General features: G+C 44.3%; 1 long non-coding RNA gene across 3 annotated transcripts; it reads right to left on the bottom strand.

Moving 5' to 3' along the window:
• Positions 1-1,441: 1,441 nt before the first annotated feature.
• LOC134512734 (uncharacterized) lies at positions 1,442-22,761 on the bottom strand. Of its 3 annotated transcripts, XR_010070223.1 has the most exons (10): positions 22,665-22,761; positions 22,281-22,333; positions 15,807-15,906; positions 14,367-14,540; positions 13,842-13,921; positions 9,331-12,145; positions 8,704-8,927; positions 7,860-8,062; positions 7,403-7,492; positions 1,442-3,141 (listed from the first exon to the last, which is right to left on the bottom strand). It is a non-coding gene; the product is annotated as an uncharacterized LOC134512734 (long non-coding RNA). The 3 variants fall into 3 exon arrangements; XR_010070222.1 differs by lacking the exons at positions 22,281-22,333; positions 22,665-22,761 and having other exon boundaries at positions 15,807-16,554; XR_010070224.1 differs by lacking the exons at positions 15,807-15,906; positions 22,281-22,333; positions 22,665-22,761 and adding an exon at positions 14,799-14,989.
• Between the last annotated feature and the right edge of the window lie 388 nt (positions 22,762-23,149).

Here is a 23,149-nt window from a genome sequence, read left to right as displayed (position 1 = left end):
ATTATAATTATTAATTATAACTATTATTACTATTATTATTACTACTACTACTACTACTATTACTATTATTATTATTATTATTAAAGTTCATAATCTTTCTTCTTTTTCACAGTCTGTCTGCCCTATCCTCTTTACATCTGCGTAGGTTACTTACCTGGACAATTGCACTTGCAAATCACAGCTTTCTCTTTGATCAATATTGTGTTCAAACCCTTGGGTATAAATGTCTTTATACCCTTGGTATAAATGTTTTGCGCTCTCACAGGCTGTTTGCGTGCAGCGTTCGGGCATCTCAAGGCAAAAATGTGGGGAGCTGGACTGTGGTATGCGATTTCTGTGTGATGTTACAGATGAAAAGGAAAAAAACCACAAAAACCAAGGAAACTCTTTTCTCAAGGCTAGCGTAGCTTCACCTGTGACATGGTGGGACGGTTTGGGGAAAGGTGCGCAGCACGGCACAACACAAGTCCGTCAGCACTGTGTCCCCATCTCAGCATCCTCTTGGCTTTTGGTCTCAGAGGACACATTGTCCAGGTGCTCCCCTGGTGACAAGCTCAGCTGCCAGGTGCAGGCTGTAAATTTTCCACCACAACCATCTTGCAGCAGAGACTTGCGATTCTGGTTAAACAAAAATCTTCATTAAAGGCAGATGACAGAAAAGGCTAGCTTTTTGGAAGATAAAGAAAGCCTAAATCAGCCCCAAAAGTCATCTCTTTTTCAGCCCCGCTTGCCCACATCACTACTGCAGGAGGTGCAGAGGAAAGGCACCTCTTGGGCTGGACTCCGCAGTGAGATGATCCTTCCTTCAAGCACTTCTGCAGCCCCTGAGAAAAAGCTGCTGCCCTTTGCAAAAAGCTGGATGGATCTGTGAAGCTCTTGCTCTTCTCCTCTTCATTTTCCCCCATCAAAACCTACCCCTGATTTGACACCTGTAGCAGATGAACTGCAGAAACTGAGGACAGATGGAGGTACTCCACACGCAGTTTGGCGATGGATGAGCACACCGTGTAATGTGTACTGGCACTTGTGTGTTGCTGGGTCCACACACGTGTCATGGTGACGTGGGCATTTGTGCCAGCCGCGGTTTGGGAGGACCTCAGTGCTGTGGAGCCCCCAAGGCTTTGCAGCCTAAATCATGAAACCGGAGCAGGCACACCTCGGACAGACAGCTCAGCGTCTTTAAATACCAGCGTTAACTCTGAAAATTAACTGGGGAAGCAAAAAAACTCAACCCTACAGCCAAGCGAGAATTTGCAAGAGGAGAAAAGGAAGAATTCCTCCCGCCTTCCTCCCAAATAAAGTTTTTCATCATCTTTTTCAATTAGTCTTGGTTTTATTTTTGAAACCACACAGAGAGGCAATTACAGTGTTTTATATACTTTCATATATATTTTTTCCAAAGTGGGAAAGGCAGGGTAAAATTAAGGGAGCTAGGGAAAGGAAGGAGAGTAGGAACAGGACTTGGAACAGGACTTTAAAAGATAGAGGAAGGTTAAACAAACAAACAAACAAAAAAAAATGAATTCCTCTCTTTCTAGCACTCTAAGTGGTGTTGAAAGTGGGAAGAAAGAGGAGAAAAAAAACAAATATCCAAAAGGTTTTGGTTCACAACAGAGAAATGAAGCAAAACTTTACAGCTGAAACAGACTACACATTTCTTTGCTTTGAAATGCTTCCTGTGATGGACAAGGAGGAAGAAAAAAGATATGTGCATGTCGGAGTGGGGGAGAGGACGCTTTTTTTCTGTGTGCATTGAGCTGCCTGTACCTCGAGGTGCAGGGAGCCTCCACCAGCTTGTTGGGAGGTTAACCACAGCGAACGACTGGGGAAAGCTGCGGCACGGAGCTGGAGGGAGTGCAAGGAGATGTTAAGGAGCATCCTATAGCGAATAAATCCCTGCAGCATTGCGGGTCCCATCGTGGAGGGGGAGGGCAGCGGCGCGGGAACGGCAGCATAGCATGCACTAAAACCATATGCCACCGACCCATATGGCAATGTGGTCTGAAGACTTTCAAGGCAGTTCCAACTCGGAAAGGGCTTGAAAAGTTTTCAAACGGGGTTTTTATGGTCTGCTGAAACACAAATGACCGTTTTTCATTCTGCAGGGAAAGTTTATCTGGAGGAAGGCGGGCGAGAGGCAGCCACCCTGAGCCTGGTTCCTGCTCCCGAGCCGGGCAGAGGAAGCGTCACAGTGTGGGGAGCGTATTTCTTCCCCAGTTGTCGGCAAGCTGTGCTTTAATAACAGCATAACAGATAGTGCATGAAGGAACATTAGCCACAAAAATGATCCCATTGGGAAGGAAGCTTGGAAGAGGTTTTTCTTTCTGAACTTGACACCAGGGCTGGGAACCCAGCGCACATCTGTGCAAACCTGCCCGAGGACAGAAGGGATCAGGCACTTGGAGATCTCACCCTCGCTTGAGGAAGCTCAAGGTGGGGGTGGATTTAGCTGGGGAGGGGTTTTTTTTCAGTGCTGGGCATCCCACATCATGCTGGGATGGGGTGCGTGGGGCATCGGAGCAGCAGCGAGGGATGAGGGCTCTTGGGGAGAAATCATGCATGGCCATGGCTGCGCAAGGGGGTGGATGGAGAAATGACAATGAAAGAAGCAGCGGCACCGTCCTCATAGCTGCAGGAGCTGTTGGCTGTGCCTTGGCACAAACAGGGTCTCCAGCAGCCACAGCCCGTGGCTGCTGCACTGGCCTGCCAGGGGTGTTGTTCGTGTCCCTATATCAGACACAGGGGTGGGGACAGGTGTATGGTATGGAGGAGTCTTCAACCCTTCGGTTGTTTTTGGGACACCATTCATTGGAACAGCATATAGCATGAAGAGTCCTAGAATGGTTTGTGTTGGAAGGGACCTTGAAGACCATCTAGTTCCACCCCCCCTGCCATGGGCAGGGACACCTCCCACCAGACCAGGTTGCCCAAAGCCCCATTGGCTTGCAATGAAAGCTGGTAAGATCCAAAAGGCATTGAATAAAATAGCTAGGGGAAAAAAATATAAATCTGCTCAGTCAATGCGTTTTACTTACCTGTAAAGTAAACCATGTGGTGTGTCCAACCACATGGCAGGCATCAGGGCTTTCTTACAAGCTGCATGTTTGTTGGTGTTTTTCTTCTGGATTCTGCTCCTGGCATCTTGTAATTAAAGGAGAAAAATAGTTTCCAGGAAAATGTAAAATAATCCCTAACCTATTGGTTAAAAAAAAAATAATAATCCTAAAAATTGCAAAAACAAAGAGAAATAACATACCCCAAAGCTGCCCTGGATCTTGCTCTCCTTTAATCTCATGGATTTGGAGAAGGCTTTGTGATTCTTGAAGATCCAACTCTTGAGGATCTTGTTCAAAGTTGGGCTGGAAGAGGCATCCCAGCAATGGAAAAATGCTCTGAGTGATGGTCACGTACCCACCTCAGAGCAACTGGAGAGCACAGAGGGAATAACAGACCATCCGGCAGCGTTCCTACCCGTGGCAAACGCTGCAGATCTATTGCCTTCGGGGATCTATTATTTTTCTGGTGAAACAAGTCTATCTATTGTTTTAACCAGCTTAGCTTTTTTTAAGCCAGTCCCTCGCAAACTCGGTCCGAGCTCACCTGAACAGTCCTGTTTTTTAACTTTTAGGGGGAACGTGACTTATGATTTACTAGATAGCTACGGTGGGCCTAATGAAATAAAAGTCTGACCTATGTGATGTGTGTAGGCTACTGTATTATAAATATTTAATAAGCTATATGGAAAAAAGGAAAGTATAGAGGTTACAGAAATCATATTAAAGCAACTAAGTAAATACAAGGAAGGTTAAAGTGTCTAACTCGATATGGTATAAAGGCTAAAGCAAACCAGATCTCTTCTAGATACTTTTCCATGTACAGCGGTAACTGGGCTGCACAAAAAATAAGGCAAGTATTTAAAGACAGGCAAAAAAAAAAAAAAAGAGATCTGAAGCATTTGGTTGGCATTGATAGCAATCATTTCAAAAAGCCCTGGAACATTTAAAGAGAATTAGAAAGGATTTTGCTGGAATCAAAGGGAGAGCACTTTCCACGGCTGGACGTGTATTTGGGTATCTGCAAACTGATTACATCAGAGTGAGCAGAACAGCCTTGATCATCCAGGACTTTAAAATCAGAAGAAAGGGGTTTTCCTGTTTGGGCTCTTTTTTTCTCACTCACACATCTTACGGCTTTCATTCTTCTGCCTCCTTGATGGTAAAGTAACATTTATTTTGGCACGGAGGCTCGGGGAGCGCTTTGAAAGGCCCTGTGGGTCGAGCAGCTACAGTGTGCACTGAGCCCGCGGGGCTGGAAATATTTAGGTTTAGGGGCCGTCTTTTTTTTTTTTTTTTTTTTTAAATCCTAACCTAAGTTTTGTTTTTAAAGAAGTGGATACCTTCACGCTCCACCACAATATCCGCTGTGAGGCAGACGGGGCTCCCGGCTTGCAGCCTCGCTGGCCCGCCGTTCCTTCGGCAACGCCAATCCCAGAACCAGCTCTTGAGCCAAAAAACGGTTTTTGTGAGGATTTTGCCATCACAGGCAGTTTACCCTTGGTGTCAGCCAGCGGAGAGAAGGCGGTCAAGCCCCCCTGCACCCTGGCTTGCCCTCGCCTCCTTCACCCTGGTGGTGGTGGTGGGCTTGGCTCTTTGCTCCCGTCCCCCCGGCCGGCTGGGAGGGAGCTGGGGTGGTGCCTTGCTCAATCATCCTGTGCCAAGGGTCTGTTTCTGTTTGTGAGACAAATAAGACTCCAGAGGGGAGTGAGGCAAAACCTTGGAGCCAACCTTAAGCCCAATGATGCCAAGAGGGGCATCTCCTCCCCGTGCTCCCTCCATGGGAGGGTGTGCACCAGCCCCCCAGGTGCTGGTTTGGATTATGAAGCCTGCTGAAAACAACTCCCATTTGGGGTTTTTTTGTGGTGGTTTTTTTTTCTTCCTTTGGGTTTTGTTTTTTTTTTTTTAGCCTTCCCCTGGCGTAGGCAATGGATTTGGCCGGCGGGTGGTGTGGGAGCAGGGGAGAGGGGAGTGTGGCAGAGGGGAGCGGGAGGGAGACCCTCCCCTCGCACAAGGGCTCGCATTGGTGGGACTCCCCCCACCGGCCCCGCTCCTCCCTCCTCCCTCCCCGCCATGGACGGAGGAGGGCAACGCAGGCGATGGGATGAGGTCAACCGAACGGCGAGAACTGGGGGTGGGGAGACTTGGGGAGGTGGTTGGGGTTTTTTTCCCCTTAAGTCCCAACATATGTTTGATAGAAATTTTAAAGGTGGAAACTGGGGCGAGCGCGGGGCTGACGTACAGCAAATCCAGTACAAACAGGCACAAACGAAAATGAAATTACACTCATCCCTCCCCTTTCTAGTGTCTCTACGTTGTCAAATGCAGTAAACAAGCGCACAAGGTAACCCAGCTCCCGGCAGAGCTGGCAAGAGCCTTTCTTTTCCATTTGATGGAATAGCCTAAGCTGTTTTGAGGTCGGGAAATGCATTTTCTTGTCATTTCCCCCAATGAGGTATATAAGTCACGCACGGGATCTCCAACACCCAGGAACTGTTGTATTTTTAAACCCGTATGTGGATTCCCGCTGTGACCTGTGGAAGAGGAAAGAATCCTGTATGGGCTCCATGGGGATGCTGTGTTGCCCGGAGCGGCGTTTCCCTGCCCGTGCCCCGGGTACCGAGGGCACTTGGCCGCCCAGCTTCTCACACGAGCCTGTCTCAGCTCCAGAAGCCTGTTTTTATGGAGAAGGAGGGGTAGAAAAACTCACTTCCCGCTGCTCGTGGAAAGCAAATAACAGTGCGTATTCACCTATTAAAATACACCCTTTTTTTTGGCAGATGACCTTTTTTTTTTTTTTTCTTTTCGCAGTATTTTCCCTGCTAGAGTTATCATCCTAAATAACGCTAGCCCATCTCGCTGCTACCGACGGAGAGGCTTTACAGTGCTATGGAGAACTATTTTGAAGGTACAAATCACTTGACCTAAAGACTCTCCCTGGAGTGTCAGTGCTGTGCACTACATTTTCACTCTGCCAAACCCTTTATTTAGCACATGCTAAAGAACATTTAACATTTAAAGATCCCCTCTGTACATCCTCTAAATGTCTCCATCCTTTGCTTTTAGATTAATATGTCTTCTGTGAAAATGAGATAATTGATTACAGAGCCGTATTATTTACAAATGAAGTGTTGTTCATGTATTGACCTTTCATTTCTATAGCTCAATACTAGTCCTTGTACAGCATTTTTAATTAGCGAAATGGTAACAGAATTGGAAGAAAAGGGTGAGAAAAAGAGCTTATGTGGATGCTTTTAATAAAAGGAAACTTTAAGAGAACTTGCACATTTAAAAATGTAAAAAATTAATGTTAGGTCAGATTTTATGTCCCAAATCTTTGTTTAGAAAGAGAAAGAAATCATCTGCTTCCAAAGGCACTGCAAGCAGAAGCGCAGGAGGAAGGGGCTGATCAATAGACAGGAATGAGCGTTTGCCCTTCACCCTGGTCCGGTGGCTCTTCTGCACCAGGGGATTAATTTCAACCCAATCTCCTTGATGAGGACCAGAAAAGCCCACCTTAGCATTTCAAGACGAATGGCGCTGATAAAGTTGGGGGACTTAGGCATGTACAGAAAAGCAAAGCTCACAAAACTAAGATGCCAGAAACGCCGAAGAGGCGAAGCATAGTAAATTCACCCTCCTGCAGCAGGACAGGGGCTACCTGGCTCGTCCCAACCGGCCTGGTTTAAATCTGGATTAAATAACGGTGCAGCCCAGATCCCGGGTGGGTTTGGGCAGTGAGGGGTCCAGGCAGCCCTCCTGAACCCCGTCCCCAGCCCCGCCGCCTGACACTCGGCTGCCCTGAGCTCAGGATGACTCAAACCCAGCTGGAAGAGGGATAAAGAGTAAGGAAGCAAGAAGGAAAGATGAAATACGGCATAAATATAGTCCATGGGAGATTGAGGTTTAAGAAGAAATATGTTCTGCTTGGGAAGGGGAAGGGTATCTCGTGAGAGCCACGAGCAGACTTGGGAAAGCTTTGGATTTCAAGAATAACCGGAGGAAAAAAAAACCTCCTCTGCCGTGAGTGTCTCATAGTCCTTGTGTAAATGCTTTGGTCTGTTTGCGTCTGGTTTAGTTTGACCTCTTAAATGAGTAACTGTTTCTAATGGACCCGGGGATTCTGATGGGGAGAAGGCAAGCAGCTTGCCGTGGCGTGTGAGCCAAGCTGCTCGCAATGCTTCCTTAAGGTGGCTGGTCAAAGGCAGAGATGCTTGCAGCACGCAGGGAGCATAAACCCTTGCAATGCTTTAATTTCCACTAATACCAAAAGAAAAAAAATCATAAAAATAATCTAAATTTAGCTGGACCATGTGCTTATAATAAAACACCAAAGAGGCAGAGCTGACCTCAGGTTGATTCCACCGTCCTTCCCCAGGAGGCTGAAGGAAGATTTGCCACGTGGACTTCAATGAATTCAGATCCATGAATATAAATATCTGAAATATAAAGCAAATAATTTCGTTTTTCGGTAACAAAAATGTTAGTTAATATCCTTACAGCTATAAAGGAACTATTGTAACTGCAGGAGTGAGGTTTTTATATATATATATATATATCTTTTTATTAATGCAACAGAAGCATATTAAAAATGTCTGTCATTGCAAGTCTGGAGTAAAATATTAGGCTCAAATAAGGTCATCGCGGAAGGATAGAGGAAAGTAACGGAGGGAAGGCTTTAAGCGCGTTTTCAGCAGACAAATAATACACATTTCAGAGGGGCTGTTTTGGGGGAGTTTTGTCCCAGTACCCATGGGCTTACGTGCAACATCCACTGAACTGATGAAAAAGACAAAAAAACCCCACCACATCAGCATCCTCCAGCGCTGTTTGGGGAACGGGAACGTGCTGCTTTGTCCGCTAAATTGTTGGCAGCGTGCACTTTGTCCGAGGCATCTCAGCTGCCATTTTGCTCCTGAGGGGCTGGTCCCGTTCCCCTTTAAACATCATCATCTTCTGGCCCCAGCAGCAATACCCCGTTCTTGCTCAACAGACACTCCTATTCAATGCTGTTGCAAGGAACAAAATTCAATGTACATTCAATACAGCTTAAACAATTCCGCTGTTTATGGTTGGGTCTCCCACACAAGCTAAATCGTACATATAGGACACATGGTATAGTTTTGCAGGAGGTGGCAGCAGGCTCCTGGCATCCCCAGCACGTGGCTGTCCCCATGTCTGCACAGAGAAGTCCCTAAACGCGACCTGGCCACCCCAAATGACCAAATTTTAGCCCTCGCCATGGCTGAAAATAGGACATGGGAGGGGGCCCTGCTGCTCGAGCACAATATATCCCATACATCCAGCTCGCCGGGCTAAGCGGGACACGGGGACCCCTCAGATGTGGAGCCAGTAGGGAGCACTCCAGCTACCTGGGATTTTATAAATCTTTCAGCTATCAGTCTTTCAGAGCTCCAAATGCAAAATCCAGCAGCCCAGGATATCATGTGGATTTATGGCTTGGGATTTATGAACTGGTCTGGATAAAATAAGAACTGCCTTGACATGATTTTTTTTTTTGAGGTTTGAGGAAAAGAAATAATAAAAAATGAAGACCTATTGGGTTTTGTTTTTCCCCCTTTCAAAGCTTGCTGTTTATACAAATGTAGATGTTTTGTATATATTCAATGATTTTGATTTTTCTTCTTACCTGTGTCCTTCCTGGGGCTGGAAGGGGAGCAGCACAAGAAACGCTGCTCCCGCAGGGTTTCCTGCCTGGCAGGAATCGCTCAAGAAAACGTGGTCTCACGGCATTCCCAGCCCCGCTCCTGGAGTTAGGAAATCTTTAGGGAGATTTCTGGATGTTTCCAAACAGTAGGCAGCTCCCTGCGATGCATCTGCCCCGGCTCTCACCTGCTTTGATCAGTTTTTTCCCTTAAAAAAATTTTGCAGCCCTTGTTATTTTTCATTTTTGGCAAGCTGTTTTTTCAGGCGTGCGTGTGTGTATAAGGTGCACGTGTGTATATGTGCGTGCACATTTGTGTATGCGTGTGTGTGTGTATATAGGTACACACACATATATGTATATAATAATTGCATGTCTATTTCCAGCTGGATAAACATACACACAGACATATACATTTATGAGAGAGTATTATGGATTGTTTGTATATTAATTCTTTGATTAGAAATCAATACAGACTATCGCTTTCTATTAATACTGTTGGACTGTATGCATTTTGCCTGAGAACCCATCCTGAAGAACTTTCTATCCTCGTCTGTAACTTAAGACTTCCTTTCAATGTTTCTCATCTTGTAAAAAAAAGATGGTATTTACCTTGATCGGGAGGAAAAAACTGTCAGATGTATTTTTGCCACCTCTTCTGATTGACCCTTTCATACCTCTGCCCACACTTTCTGGGTCATTTTCTTCCTGCGATCCTTGAATCCTGTTCTTTCTTCTATGGATCGAGGTACCCCTTAGGAAAAAACGCCAAGCAAAGACATAGCCCCAGCCTGTCAGCCTACCACCTTCCCCATCCCCTCGGGCACAGACTTATCCACGTACTAGACTGTGCCGACACCTTCACCCTGGGTTGCTGAAACCTTTGCAGACATCCGTCACCTCCTCCCATCTCAAGACCTGCACGTGAGTATCTCCTAAGGCTTCTGCCAGCCTCCGGAGAAGTAAAGGAGCTGTACCAGGATAAAAAGCCCGGGAAGGCGGCGTGATGAAGGATGCTTTAGCACCTTTTGGTACCCCAGCCACACAGGGGAGTGGGGATGATGCTCCCAGCGCAGCTCAGTTTTGCTCTGTGCAGGGAGAACAAGCTTTTACATCACCTCTGGTGCCTGGACAACCAAAGCTGGAGGTGCTCATCCCAGCCAAGGAATTCAAACCAGCAAACCAAACCCTGCCAGCCCCTGTCCCATGCCGGGAAACGTAATGGGCTTGGTCTGAGAAACATCAGCAGGTTACTCTTTGCGGGTCTTGAAGCAAAATCTTTCACTTTGTTTTTAATTCCCACACATTCAGAGTGTTTTTCGTCATGACTCACATCCCAGGTATAATTTGATTTGGAGATTTTGTTTTAAATAAAATTGAGGAGCCCGAACCATGTCTTGCAGCTAGATAAAATTGCTTCTTAAAAAAAAAAAAAATCCACAATTTTATTGTTTTTTAATTATTCAGTGTGAATTTTCCAATTGCCACCTTTTAAGCTCAGAAATGATGCAGTGAGCCACCACCTTTGGGGTGAGCAGGCCCGAAGACTGCTCCCGCCTCGGCACCTCCCTTATCTCAGCGTTGGGTAAGAAAGTTTCCCGAGAATTTCATGCAAATTCATGAGATTCGGCGAACAGTGAGGGAGACGGCAATTGGGAATACGTCTTTTCCAGTTTTCACCCAGCCGAGCATCCGTACCCCTGGTACCTCAGGTATTCACTGCGGTTCCATTCAGGCATTTTGGGGGCAGAGCAGGGGCAATTTGAAAAATGATTTTTCTCCCCCGCAAGCCTTTTTCTGCCCGCTTTTCACAGCGCTGGCAGCTGGAGAAGGGCAGGTGGCTCTTGCTGTGACACCGGGGATGTGGTACCCTGCAGCGGGGACGCCCCCAGCCTCTCGCCCCTCTCCCTGCGACACCCGGCGCTAACAAATCCCACCAAACAACTGTGCCCACAGAGGCAGGACCGCCAAAGGGTGCCGGTACGTGGCTCCTGCTCTCCCCGGTCCCATCTCTGGCGGGGTCTTGCCATTAAAAATGATCTCTGCCTCCGAGGGCGAGGGAGGGGGCCGGGGGCAGGCTCTCGTGCAAGGCACGAAGTGTCTGGACCCTGCTAAGTTCAAAGGCACCCTCCCTCCCAACCCCAAGGAGGGATGTAGCCGGCCGGAGGATGGCTGGAGGCCACACAGACGGGAAGGTATGTAACAATCCATTTATCACTTTGCAAATATTAGTGCTGCTCGCATTTGCTGCAGCAATATTTCTTCTTGGAAATTGGTGAAGTGAGTAATAACAATGTTATTTATTCTAAGACCTTGGAACTGAGAAGCAATAACGGGGGGGGACAACTGTTCCCTTGAAAGCTTCGGAGGTGCTGGAAATAAAATAGCGGGGGGCGGGGGGGGGAGAAAACAGACCAACAAAGGTCTGGAGGAGAGAAAGCCCTCGAAATCTCTGGTTTAATTTCGTTGCCCCAAAGGTAATAAAATGGATTTTGCAACGATTTCTATACAAACAAGGAGGGGTGGGAGAAGGAGGGACGTTTCCGATCCCTCTCTCGCTGGCACACCCCGCGGGGGGAGGCGGCAGGAGCGCCGCAGGCTCGCCCCCAGCGCCGGCTGGCACCTTGGGTTGTCTTTCTGGCAAAACGCCGCCTTCGCCCCCGAGTCTGCTTGTTCTTAGCTTTTCTCTTTTTTTTTTCTTTTTCCCCCCTTTTCTTTTCTTCCCCTCCACCTTCCGCCCCCTTCCATCCCTTATCTGAATATATAAGGCTGCCCTTTGCTCAGATTTATGGGTTGGGGCAGCGCTGTGTGTATTTACAGTCTCCTGACCTGCAGACCTACAGCTGAACAAGAGCAGGAGGAAAACAGGGCCCAGTTCCATAAACAGAGACAGATACGAGGGGGAGGCAGCAGGAATTGTGAGCAAGCACTTAACATTTTTAACTGTTTGGCCCGGCCAAGGAATTAGTGATTAGATTAGAGGCAAAGAAAAATGAGAAAGCGGGGTGAAAGATTTGGGGGGGAAGAGGGCGGCAACGGCCGAGAGTGACCCCCCCACCCCCGGGTTTGGCATGGGGAGAAATTAAAAGTTATAGCGATTTTATAAAAGGTTTTCCAGGGCAAAAGGGAATAGGGATGAAAGCGAATCTCCAAATCAGAGCCGTGCTTTCCTTAGGTAGAGCCAAACAGCGCTTTTCAAGTCTAATTACCTTTTGAGTAGGTAGATTACTTAGTCTGTGTTTATTCAGGTACTAATTGCCTCAGATTAAGGAAAAAGAAAACCTTACTCAACGATAATAAATATTTCTTAAGTCCGTATCTATTGGTTGGTTTGTCGGCAGAAATTCGGTGCAGACAAGACATATTTCAAAGGGGCCGGAGAATTACCCGACTTCTCTGAGGCAAAGGCAGCAAAAGTGGCAACAACCTGGAAAATAAATAAATGAAATGCAACGTATGTAGGGGTCACGATATAGCATAAGTATATCAACATGATGAACAGCTTTGATGAAAATGGTAAACAAAACCACCCTCTCTTCCTGTGGCTTGTTTTACATTGCAATAAACCACTGACTCTATAACCTATCAGAACATGCTGAGATTTTATGCATCATTTCCAACTACTATTTGAACATTTGGTTTAGAGTAGTCATGAACTATAATTAATGGGATCTTTTTTTTTTTCCCCCCTGATAAAAAGCGGGCTTTATTGTATTTTATTACCTGTTGGTCCTAAAGCTCCATATAGATGACGCAAATTCATTGTAGGTTTTAGGATGGGGATAAAGGGGGGGGGTGTTGTTGTGTTTGCGTGTGATTATGATGAATTAACGTTTACCATCTGTAAGCAAACCCAGAAGTTTAGCTCGCCATGCCCTTTCCAAATTTTCTTTGCTCCTACGAGCGAGCTGGTAGCGCCAGGACACGGAGATTTCGGCCCAACTCAGCCTGCCAGGAGGAGGGGGGGGGGACGGGAAACCAACCCAACCCAGGCACCACAAAGACCATTGAGATGAATGGCTCTATTTTATGAGCCATAAAAGTTTTATTCATCTTGACACCGAAACAGGTTTAGGCAGCGAGTTGACACGCCTTAAATAAATAAGTGGAATTAATTCCCCAGCTCGTGAAACAATAGCGGCGTGCCCGTAACGCCGAGAGCTGCCCCGTTGTTTCCCGTTGCTGCTCGATATTGATATTATTTGTAGGGGTTTTGTCATTTTGGTTTTTTTTTTTTTTTTCTCCACTCTCTCCTCCGGGGCCTGGTTGCTCCACTTCAGATTCTTCCCCTGTTTTATTAGAGGTTGAAAAAGGTTCAAGACCTGGTTGTACCGCTGCTCCCACCGACAGCTAAGGAACCAGTTTGGCGTCTGGTTTGTCTGTTGTTTTACTGCTGACCTTCAAATCAACTTTCCCCCCTGACCCCAGGAGGCATCTATCATGACAAGAGGCTGTTTAACACAAATGGTGCCCATTTATAGGGGAAGAGAGTCAGAAGATTTCCTTGGTTGTTGTTTTTTGGTTGTTTTTTTTTTTTGTGTGTGCGCGTGTTTTGTTTTTTTTTTTTTTTATGAAGAATTTGGTTTTTTCACCCCTCTTTTCTCACTCACCACAGGTGAAATCCCTCCTAGCAGCTGGCTTATGAAATAATGCGAGGGGAGGCCTTAATGAGCTGAAAGCACCCTCAGCTGGAGATAAATATATGCAAATGAGATGCACAAACAAAGGAGCCCGGACAGAGAAATATCTGCAATTCCAGCAAAATGCTGCCTGCAGCTAGAAGATGAACAGCTTTGATAAAATGGTAACAAAAAGCACCTTTTTCTCCTCCAGCTTGTTTTACATTGCAATAGAGCATTGTTATTGTAACCCATCGGAGCATGCAGACGTTTTTTCTGCCGCGTTTCAAAAAAAAAAAAAAAAACCCAAAAAAAACCTGTTTAAACATTTGTTTTTTAAGGCATTCATGGGATAGAAGCAATGAAACGGCTTGGGTTTTTTTGATGCCTTGGGGTGGGGTTTTTTGAGGGGTTGGTTCGGTCAGGGTAGATGTTTGGAGGTGTCTTTTATTTTTTAAGATATTTATTTATAATTTTTTACCTTTTTTTTTTTTTTTTTTTTACCTGTTGGTCTCTCTCTCCGGCTCGGTGATTTTTGTCATGATGGTTTGTTTGCACGGGGGTAGTGGGTGGCTGTCGCTTTGCTTAAAAAAAAAAAAAAAAAAAATTAAATTAAAAAATCAGAGTTTTGCTTTCAAAATTTGGAGGGAAAATCCAAGTCGACAAGTAGCGAGAAGCAGCTCGGGGCGGGGGGGAGAAGGGGGGAAAAAAACCTAGACTTGAACGTTCACCAAGCAGCCCCCGAACAGGCAGCTTTAATGAAAGCAATCAAGCCTCTGAGCTAATTCAGAGACAGACATCTAACATGCTGATTTTAATAAGCTTTTAAAAGGCAATCTCTAACTTTTAAAAGTCGCTCTTTTTAATTTAATTGTGGGGTTTTTTTGGTTCATATATTGCCAAAACAAACACGGCCACTAAAATATGTTTTCAATATGTATAAGTAGCAGATCTAGACAATGTTTTAAATTAGCCACGTATATTTTTGGGCGGGGGGGGGTGGGGGGGGAAAGAAAGAAAGAGGCTTACTTTGGATGAATCGAAGACCTTTTCCAAGCAGGGCTTGTCACATCAAAATAATGCCTTTATATTCTCGTCCCTGCCTTCGTGAATCCTCTCGTGTGCGTGCACGGATGTCTCTTTACCTATAGGCTTCTTCAGAAAACAGCCCCGATCCTCTCTCGGAGACACACAGGTTACTTTCTAAGAGGCAGAGGAGAAAAAAGGCAGAGAAAATACAGCGCTGTTTAACTTTTAACCTTATGATATCATTAAATAGATCATTACGGATTTATATGCGGAGGATAAACACTATAAAGTTTAGAGGGCCCTTTACTCAAGGCACTAACCGCAATTTTTATATCTGGCAAGAAGAAGAAAAATAGACTTACCTTTTTTGAATAAATAAATAAATAAATAAATAATCCCCCTCTTACTAGGTTGTACGGCTTTGGCACTTACAGATGTTAGAGCAGACAAGTGTCGGATTTCCCGATGTCAAGCAGATTTCCTAATTTTTCATAGACTTCTCCTGTTGCATTTTTGGCCCGATATGAGAGTCATCAATTTGTGGGGCTACGCGCTGGAAATCAGGATGTACGCCTAACGCGTGCTTTAATGAACCCTAAAAGCTGACAGGCAGCTCTCCGGCAGCCCGCACTTGCCCCAAGCTCAGGATTTCAAGAGTTAATAAAAACTTGGTTGTATCGGGAAGGCTTTCTTTTTGCAGCCCAGGTTTGTAGCCGCATAATTATGTTCAACTGCTGTTGTTTGAAAAGGGCAAACAGCATCTTAGGCACAGAACAATGAAATTACAGCTGAGATTTAGGTTAGCAAAAGCCGTCTTCTGCAGGCTTTTATGATTCATTATTTCCCATTAAATACAGTATTAGAAGTGTACACCAGATAGCTCATGGTTGCTGCGCTCAGAGCACATTATCTATATTACACAGGTCTGGGGAGCAGAATTAGAAAACTTTGGGGGAATGAGCAATATGTGTTTGCTGATAGAAGTACCATATGGCTCATCTTCCTCAATTGCTTTCATTGCGACTCTGATGCTGGAGAAATTAAAGTTTTATTTGATGTGGCACAGCTTAATGAACTGTCTTCTGTTAGGAAAATTGAATATGTTTCCTGTTATTTGAGCACAGAGCCCTCATGGTTTTGGCTGATGAGGGATGCATTATGTATTGTTTATTTAGCATTTTGAAAACAAAAGCAGATATTGGAGGTAAAATTGATTACTGCAGGATGCGTTATATAATCACATTTTTCTTTCTTGCGTTCCGTAATTTACGGCCCTGCCTATTATTTTTACGACAGCATTTTTTTGTCCCACTCCACCAAAAGAAAAAAAAAAGAAGGGGGTGTTGAGGCAAAGTCTATAATCTCTGCTTTGTTTATAAGCATCATGATAATTTTTAAAGCTTAGGGAAGGACACAAAAGGGAAAAAAAAGGGCACTTACATGTGTATTAACCTGCAGCCCCAGTGGCTGCCATGCCATCGGTCCGGGGATGCTCAAGGACCTCTGTGTCACTGGGGGAAGACTCGTTTCTCCATCCTAGCTGGAGAACACCAAGGGGAACATCCAAATTTCAGTGATCAAATACCCCAAATCTCACATTTCTAAATATACCAGAGAAAGTCAATTGCACAATGTTTGTGCCCGGAGGGGACAGGGTGGCTGTAAACAGGGAAGATACAGGAAAGTACCAGGTGGAGCAGGGCCCACGTCACCTGGCTGACTGTGGCAAGAAAGAAGTTATTGATGGAAAGATGGCTCTGGTAAAAGGCAACGTGTGGGTTTGGGTTTGGCTTTGTTTTATAGCATATATGAAGGTGCGTGTGCCCTACCCATACCATTGGGGTGGTTCTTCTCTGTTAGCAGCAATAACTCCATCAATAGAAAGGGCTGTGTGTGCTAACACCCCCCTTCTCCCCACGTTTGTGAGTGTTTATTTAAACTCTGCAACTCAAAGGCAAAAAAATATCTTTGGAGTACATTATTCCTATTAATTCCACTTCTACTTGTTGGCAACCCTGCCCCATGCCACCCTCTGGCTTTTGCCGATCGCCCAGGGAAAAGGGGTGGAGCGGGGAGGCAAAGGCAAAAACTCGCTCCGCGCTTTTTTTTCCCCTGCCCTCCGCGCTGCTCCGACAAAAAGGCAATTTGTCTTGCGTGCCCCACGATGTTTGAGGACTCTGGCAAACGTGCATGTTAAACAAGACCCCGCGCAGAATCTAAATACCATCCATTAAAAGAGAAAGTCCCAACGTGTTTATAGGAGCGGGCCAAGGCGCACGGCCCTCGCGCCGGCAGAACTCCCATTGACGTCAGCGGGGCTCCTGCTTATGTAAAGATGCTGCCCTGCACCTTCTTAAAAGAAAAAAAAAAAAAAAAGAAGAAAAAAAGAAATGAACAGTATTGGAAGGAGGATGTTGCTCTTGAAAATGTCGTGGAGCAAAGTGGTTAAGCAAAGCCTGTACAAACAGTGACTATAAATATTTTCCATTCTCTACAGCTCTTCAAACAGCTCCCTGCCGTAATTTCAGATGAGCTCAAAAAAATAAATAAATTATAGCGTGGGGGAGAGGGAGAGAGGGGGAGGAAAAAAGAAGAAAAAAATTAACAACGACAAAAAAATTACATTGCAACCAATCCCAAGACTGCAAAAAAACTTCATTTTTTCAGCCAGATCTATTTCCCGGAGAAGAAACGGGTGGGTTTTTATGAAAGGCTGCTCCATGACAGGAGCCTCCTTTGAGGAAGACCATTATGCATTGTTATCAGCATGGCGTAATTTGACTGTTGACAAAGTATCTGTGGCAGTGAGAATGAAAGCAGTTAGAAGTGTGGCGGGTTGTAATCAAGAAGATGCTTAGCTGTGCAACGCTGCATCTTGAGCAGATTTGAATCAACATTGCCTTGAGGGGACACACACACACACACACACATACACGCACCAAAAAAAAAAAAAAAAAAGTCCATTAATTTTTAGTGGGAAAATTAGAGTGGCACTTGATGAAGTGAAATTTGACATGCGTTAATTGCTCCACAGCTCTCCTAATTAGAGATTTTCAAATTCTTTTACTGCTGTCAGCCTGATGCCACATTGTCTTGCCGGACAAATAGTAAAATTGCAAATTGGGTTGATCGAGAAGTTGGAGTTGGAGATATCGGACTCGGGCTCATTTGCTGCCGATCGTCATTTTCACAGGAAGGCTGGGAGTGTTGTGGCCTATGAAGGGCATTTGGGGAGAGAAAAAGTACAATAAAATCCTTCTTCTTGATAAATAAGAATCATTGATTTAACAGAGCTTGTTTAAAAAAAGATTAAAGGAATGCAAGAAGTGGACAATAAAGCAATGGAGTTGCAAATAAACCTTTAACCTTTGTTAAATCTCTGCCTTGCATAACATTTCAAATACGATTCTGTTTATAACAAAGCCATTAAATTCAGTTTATTTTTTTTTCACGCACTGCGGTAGGGGGAGGCAAGGGGTGGGATTCAGGTTCCTGCACATGTTTTGCCCTGACCTGAAAGGCAGGCGTAGCAAGACCACGTTTTATATCAAAAACTAGTTATAAGGTTGTGTGAACCCAAGTAGTGTGCCGGTTCTGAAATCATGATTTTGTCTCTTTTGCTTTTGGTTTTTTCCTCCCCACCCCCAGATCACACGTCCCCTCCCTTAGCCTTTGAACCCCTCTTAATTCATTAACATATTGAATTTTTTCAATTTTCCATTTTCTTGCAATAACAATATTAATGCCAGGGCCAAGGCCTGATTGGAGCTAAATTACTTGTTACCTGCTGGCATTTATTTATATGGCATTGAATTATAAAGCTTTGCTATTGTCATGCCTTGGGCGAATTGTTTATGACACCAGTAATAGGAGTAATTGTTATTGTTGAAATTACCTGTCAGCTACCCATAGCAGTGGCCCTTGTCCCACTGACAAATAGTGACAGGGGAGAGGGATCCTCCGCACGTCCTCCTGATGACTTCTCCTCTGATAATAAGGAGTGCAGGGCCTCTGATAATTTGCCTGTCACTGTTGAGTGCAGCTCAGAGAGAGTTGGCCAAATTGTTGTCATTCACTTTGACAAAGACAGCAAAACGCTCTGGAGCAGGAGGAGGATTATCAAAATAAATGAAGGCGCTCGCGCCTCCTTTGGTTTGGGTTTTTTTGGAAGGTTTGGGGTTTGTTTTGTTTTGTTTTTTTTCCTTCCTCATCCCCGCTCGCCAGCCTTTATGCCGGAGTTGTAAAAATGGGAATATATTTCTTAGCCATGAGACTTCGGAGGCAGCACAGGGAGGAGGGTGGGGGGGAAGATGACGATGACACAAGGGCTTGTGCAATTTGCTTTCTGTTTGCCTGAAATGTTTTGGTTTCTAAATATAAATTATTTTTTAAAACACACACACCCCCCCCCTCCCCAAGGCTGTCTGTGTTTCGGCAATAACCAACTGTCATTGCTGGAGGAAGGGTGGTGCTGCTGGTGGGTGGATTTTATTTTATTTTAAATTTTTTTTAAAAAATTTTTTTGTAGTCAGCAGCATTTCTTTCAACTCTTCTTCTCGTGCTCAGCACTGTGAACCCCTCCCAGTGAAACAGTCGGTGATACCCCATGCACAGGGCTGCTGGAGGCATGCTCTACGCCTGCTATGGGGTCTGCAGGTTTTTACATACACCCCCCCCAGGCTATTGCACTATCAGCTAAGTTATCTTCACCAAAAATATCATTTCCTCTAGGAAAGGAGTTTCTGCCGCTGATAAACCAAGCGGAGGTTCATTTGCTGCTGCAAAGGACCACTACTAATGAGGTTTTGCAAAGAGGTGGCATTATTTGTCAGAGCCTATCTATTTTAAAAAAATTTTAAAATTTTAAAAAATTACAAGAACTCCCCCATCCCGTGCTGCCACTGGTGTCCACGGGAGAACGACCATGTGCGGTGGCCATTAGCTGCCAATCACACCCTGACACCACTGGGAAAGGGGGATATTTTATACCCTGTCCCAGCAGCATCAGGGATGCTCCAAGCACGGGGTTTGGAGCGAGAACATTATGCCCTGCCCGATCCGACGTCATCCACCCCGCATCCTTCACAGCTCAGCTTATAATAGCAATAATTTCCCTTTTATTGGTCTTTACACTCAGGTAATGACTACCTGGGGCACAAAGCACCACGGGGGCTGGCTTTACGCCCCTCGCCCCCCGTAGCCGGTCCCTATCCGCTGGGGAAAACCTCCTGCCCTGTCACAGATGCATCATTTTATTAGCTGTGAGGACACGGTTTGGTCCACGTAAATACCTGCGGGCGCCGCCTCGCCCCTTGATTTGCTCCCCAAAGGAGTCGGTCTGAAGCGTCGCCATTGAGAAATTTTCATCAGCGGCGAATAAATCTGCCAAATTCGAGTCTTTCATTTGTAACCATCGGGCTCAAACGCATAATTTAGCCAAATTATCAGCCGCCTCCATCTTCCCAGGGAACGAGTGCAAACAACGTTTTAGGAACAGACATCTAAATTTAGTAGGGTTTTGAATAATTGATAGGCTGGTGTGACAGAAGATAGAAACTTATGTTTCTAATCATTCCAAAGCTTTTCTCCTTCCTCCCACCCCCCGAAATGAAGTCACTTTGTTTGCAGTTAAATATACGGAAGATGTCCACTTAACAAGTATAAAATTGTGATAGCATTAAGAGGTTATCCGCGGTAATAAAAAGCGGGGAACATGCCTGGGAATGTGATCTGTAAGGCAGATAATTTTTAAGGATGGGGCTTGTCCTTGCTTTGTCTGGGGAGAGGCGCGTTGCTGATCCCGGGAGGGGGGTGTGTGTGTGTGGAGGAAATAACGCACGTTTCCAAATGAAGATATTTAAAACGTGTAATGTATTTCGGCATGTTACTGTAAGCTGCCATTTGATGTTTTTCCTATAAAGCCTAAATTAAGCCTCCTAGGAACGGCTGCGTATCTCCCGCTCCTAGCTGCATCAAAAAATAAACCACGTTTTAAATGGCTATATTACCAAGACTCCGGTAGGGCTTTAAGGGACGAGGGTAATCGTCCTCCCTCTATTTTCTCCCTCCGTTCCTAAACGCAGCCCCAGCCTCCAGACAACCCACCTTTAAATTTCAAGCTCATTTGAAACGTAAACTTTTAGCAAATAAGCGATGGCTGACGGAGCCGGATCGCTGCAGCGACTGGCAGCAAATTCCTTTTTCTCCCTCCCTCCCCTCGGCGTAAGGGGTTCGAAATACCCATCGGCGTCCAAAGAAACTGCGCAGATCACTGCTGCTCTAAATAAGGCAGAGCAATGTTCAGGGGAAAAAAAAAAGTAAAAAAAAAAAAAGTAAAAAAAATAAATAAACCTCTCGACGGATTAAAATGACATTTCTGTACCATGTCAGTACGGATGACAAAGCGTCATGTTTTGCATCATTTCGAAAAGATATTCTTCAAACAAATTTGGTATATAAACAGGCAGCGGGCTTTTGTTTGAAACATTTAAGATCAAAAGTTAGGGGAAGAACAATTAATATTGCCTATCAAAATCCCCTGTTATTGTTAGAGATACATTTTGCGGTTACTGACTATAAATAAAAGCAAAGGAACAGAGCCATGGTTTCTCACCACTGCAAATATAAAAAGGCAATTTCCAGCTTTTCCTTCTTTTTTTTTTCCCCCTCCAAGTTGCTCTTAGATGTGTTTGCTGAATAAACGGGATTAACTGTATTTAAAACAACAGATAAAGAACAGCTTTTTATTACACTGAACAGTCTGCAGGGTTTCCACACTCCTCTGAATACACTTCGTGCCTGGAACAAAATACTCATGTTTTACCTTTTTTTTCTATGACACTGTATAGAATAAGCAAAATATCCTTGTAATAATAAAAATATGGAATCAATAGGGAAGGGTGGGGGGGCGGAAAAAAAAAAAAAAAAAGAGCATTTTTTACCATTTCTCTTTCTGGCCAGACGCTGGAGTGATTTTTTTTGTTGTTTGTGTGTTTGTTTGCAGTTTTGCAGCAGGATGAGAAACCAGGGAGGAAAGCGTTCATTGCGCCGCAGGAGCTTTCCCCCTTTTCCTTCGGCTGCAAAAACTCACCCGGTGCTGTTAATAAAAAACTAATGGCGAGAGTGCGATCCGAAGAGCCAGCCTGCTATCAGCTGAATTGCAATGGAGGCTTTCTCAAAAAATAGGTACAAAGAAAAGAATTTAGACAAATTTGCCTCTTAACCTTTAAAGATTTCCTGCCTATTCCAGTATGTCCTTTATTACATTAATTTTTTATTTAAATTACACCATTAACTGGATATGAATTTATCAAGAATACATATATTGATTTATAAAACAGTATCATTAATTATTATAATAGCTAGATGTAGCTGATATTACAAAGCCATTTAAAGGTTTTTAATATAACTTGGACATACATAGATAGATAGACATTATGGACAAGACTACAATTTAAACTGGCTACCAGCAGTTAATGAAATCCTTGATTTATCTTCTCATTTAGAGATTGATTATATTGTTGCTTTGTAAAACTATTTATTTTATGCCATTTTTCAAAGGATGTCTCAATAAAAGAAAAAGATAAATAAAATATCCAGTCAAGTCTCAAAGCATATTTTGGTTTTTCTTTTTTAATGCTGCTGCTGATAATTTATTACAAGTTTGGAGTCTTGTCACCTTCACGAAGAATTGGCTTTCCTGATAGAAGCTCTGTTTGCAAATGAACAATTTCATATATTTGGATTAAAAAATAAAAGAAGAAGAAGGAAAAAAAAAAAAAAAAAAAAAAGAAAAGAGGCTTGTCTTCCCAACAACATCGTGTTTATTTCCTAAAAGAAAACCCAACAAAATGCCTTTCTGGCATAGATTTCTTAGGCATATTTCTGTTTAAGCTGTGGAAAAATGGGACTTACCCTAGTGCTGCAAAGCAGTCAGTCATGGAGAACATTTTGATTTAAAATGCAATCTGAAGAGAAGGAAAAAAAAAAAAAGGAATGATATAAACAAACAGCACACCACTTTCAAGTTACTCCTAAAATGTTCCTAGCTTAACTAATACATTGAAAGTTTAAATCTTTACACATTGTTCTTGAGGGGCTATGTCTCTTGACTCTTTATTTATATCACTTATTCTTGTCTGGCAACATATGTTACCGATTTATTATAGTATTTTTTTACTGTTAGCCAGACAAATGTAAGGGCTAGCTGAGGAGGGGTAGTTGCATCTGATGAGTTTAACAATTGCAGGGCATCCTTTAGGGGTAGCCAATGGGCTCTTTTGAAGCTATAATACTCACCATTAACCATTTTCATGCTGACATATTTTTATTGTCAAACTTGGGGCTTCCCCTGTCGTCAGCCTCTTTTGTTTTCCATGGCCTCACAAGCAAATCGAATGGGTTGAGAGCCGCTCATCCAGCAAGGGCTTTCGTAGGCACCTCAAACTGCGCTTGCGGAGCTCGGCATGTCTGCATAGTGGCCCTCCCCCCGCAATGAATAAAGAACAATTCGTAAGAAAAATAATACTCAAAAAATGTAATTCTATAATACATGAAAACTGCAAACAAATACTAACCACAAGCACTCAGTTTTTCTCAGTGCCATTACTGACACCAAAAGCTAACAACGAGGAAGACATCCCCATCAAGACAACCCCCCGCCCCAAATTCTTATTTTAAATGGACGCACCAACAGCGGAGGAGAAGCCGCGAGGACAGGTGGATGTTGTGTTTTACACGTGGCATTTTTAGGTCACCCATTCTGGGGTTAGAACTTGAACTCT

The sequence above is a fragment of the Chroicocephalus ridibundus genome, chromosome 3 (genome assembly GCF_963924245.1).
Source record: "Chroicocephalus ridibundus chromosome 3, bChrRid1.1, whole genome shotgun sequence".
Lineage (NCBI taxonomy): Eukaryota > Metazoa > Chordata > Aves > Charadriiformes > Laridae > Chroicocephalus > Chroicocephalus ridibundus.
The sequence above is the reverse complement of the archived record's forward strand: the minus strand, read 5'-3'. Positions and strand labels throughout refer to the sequence as shown.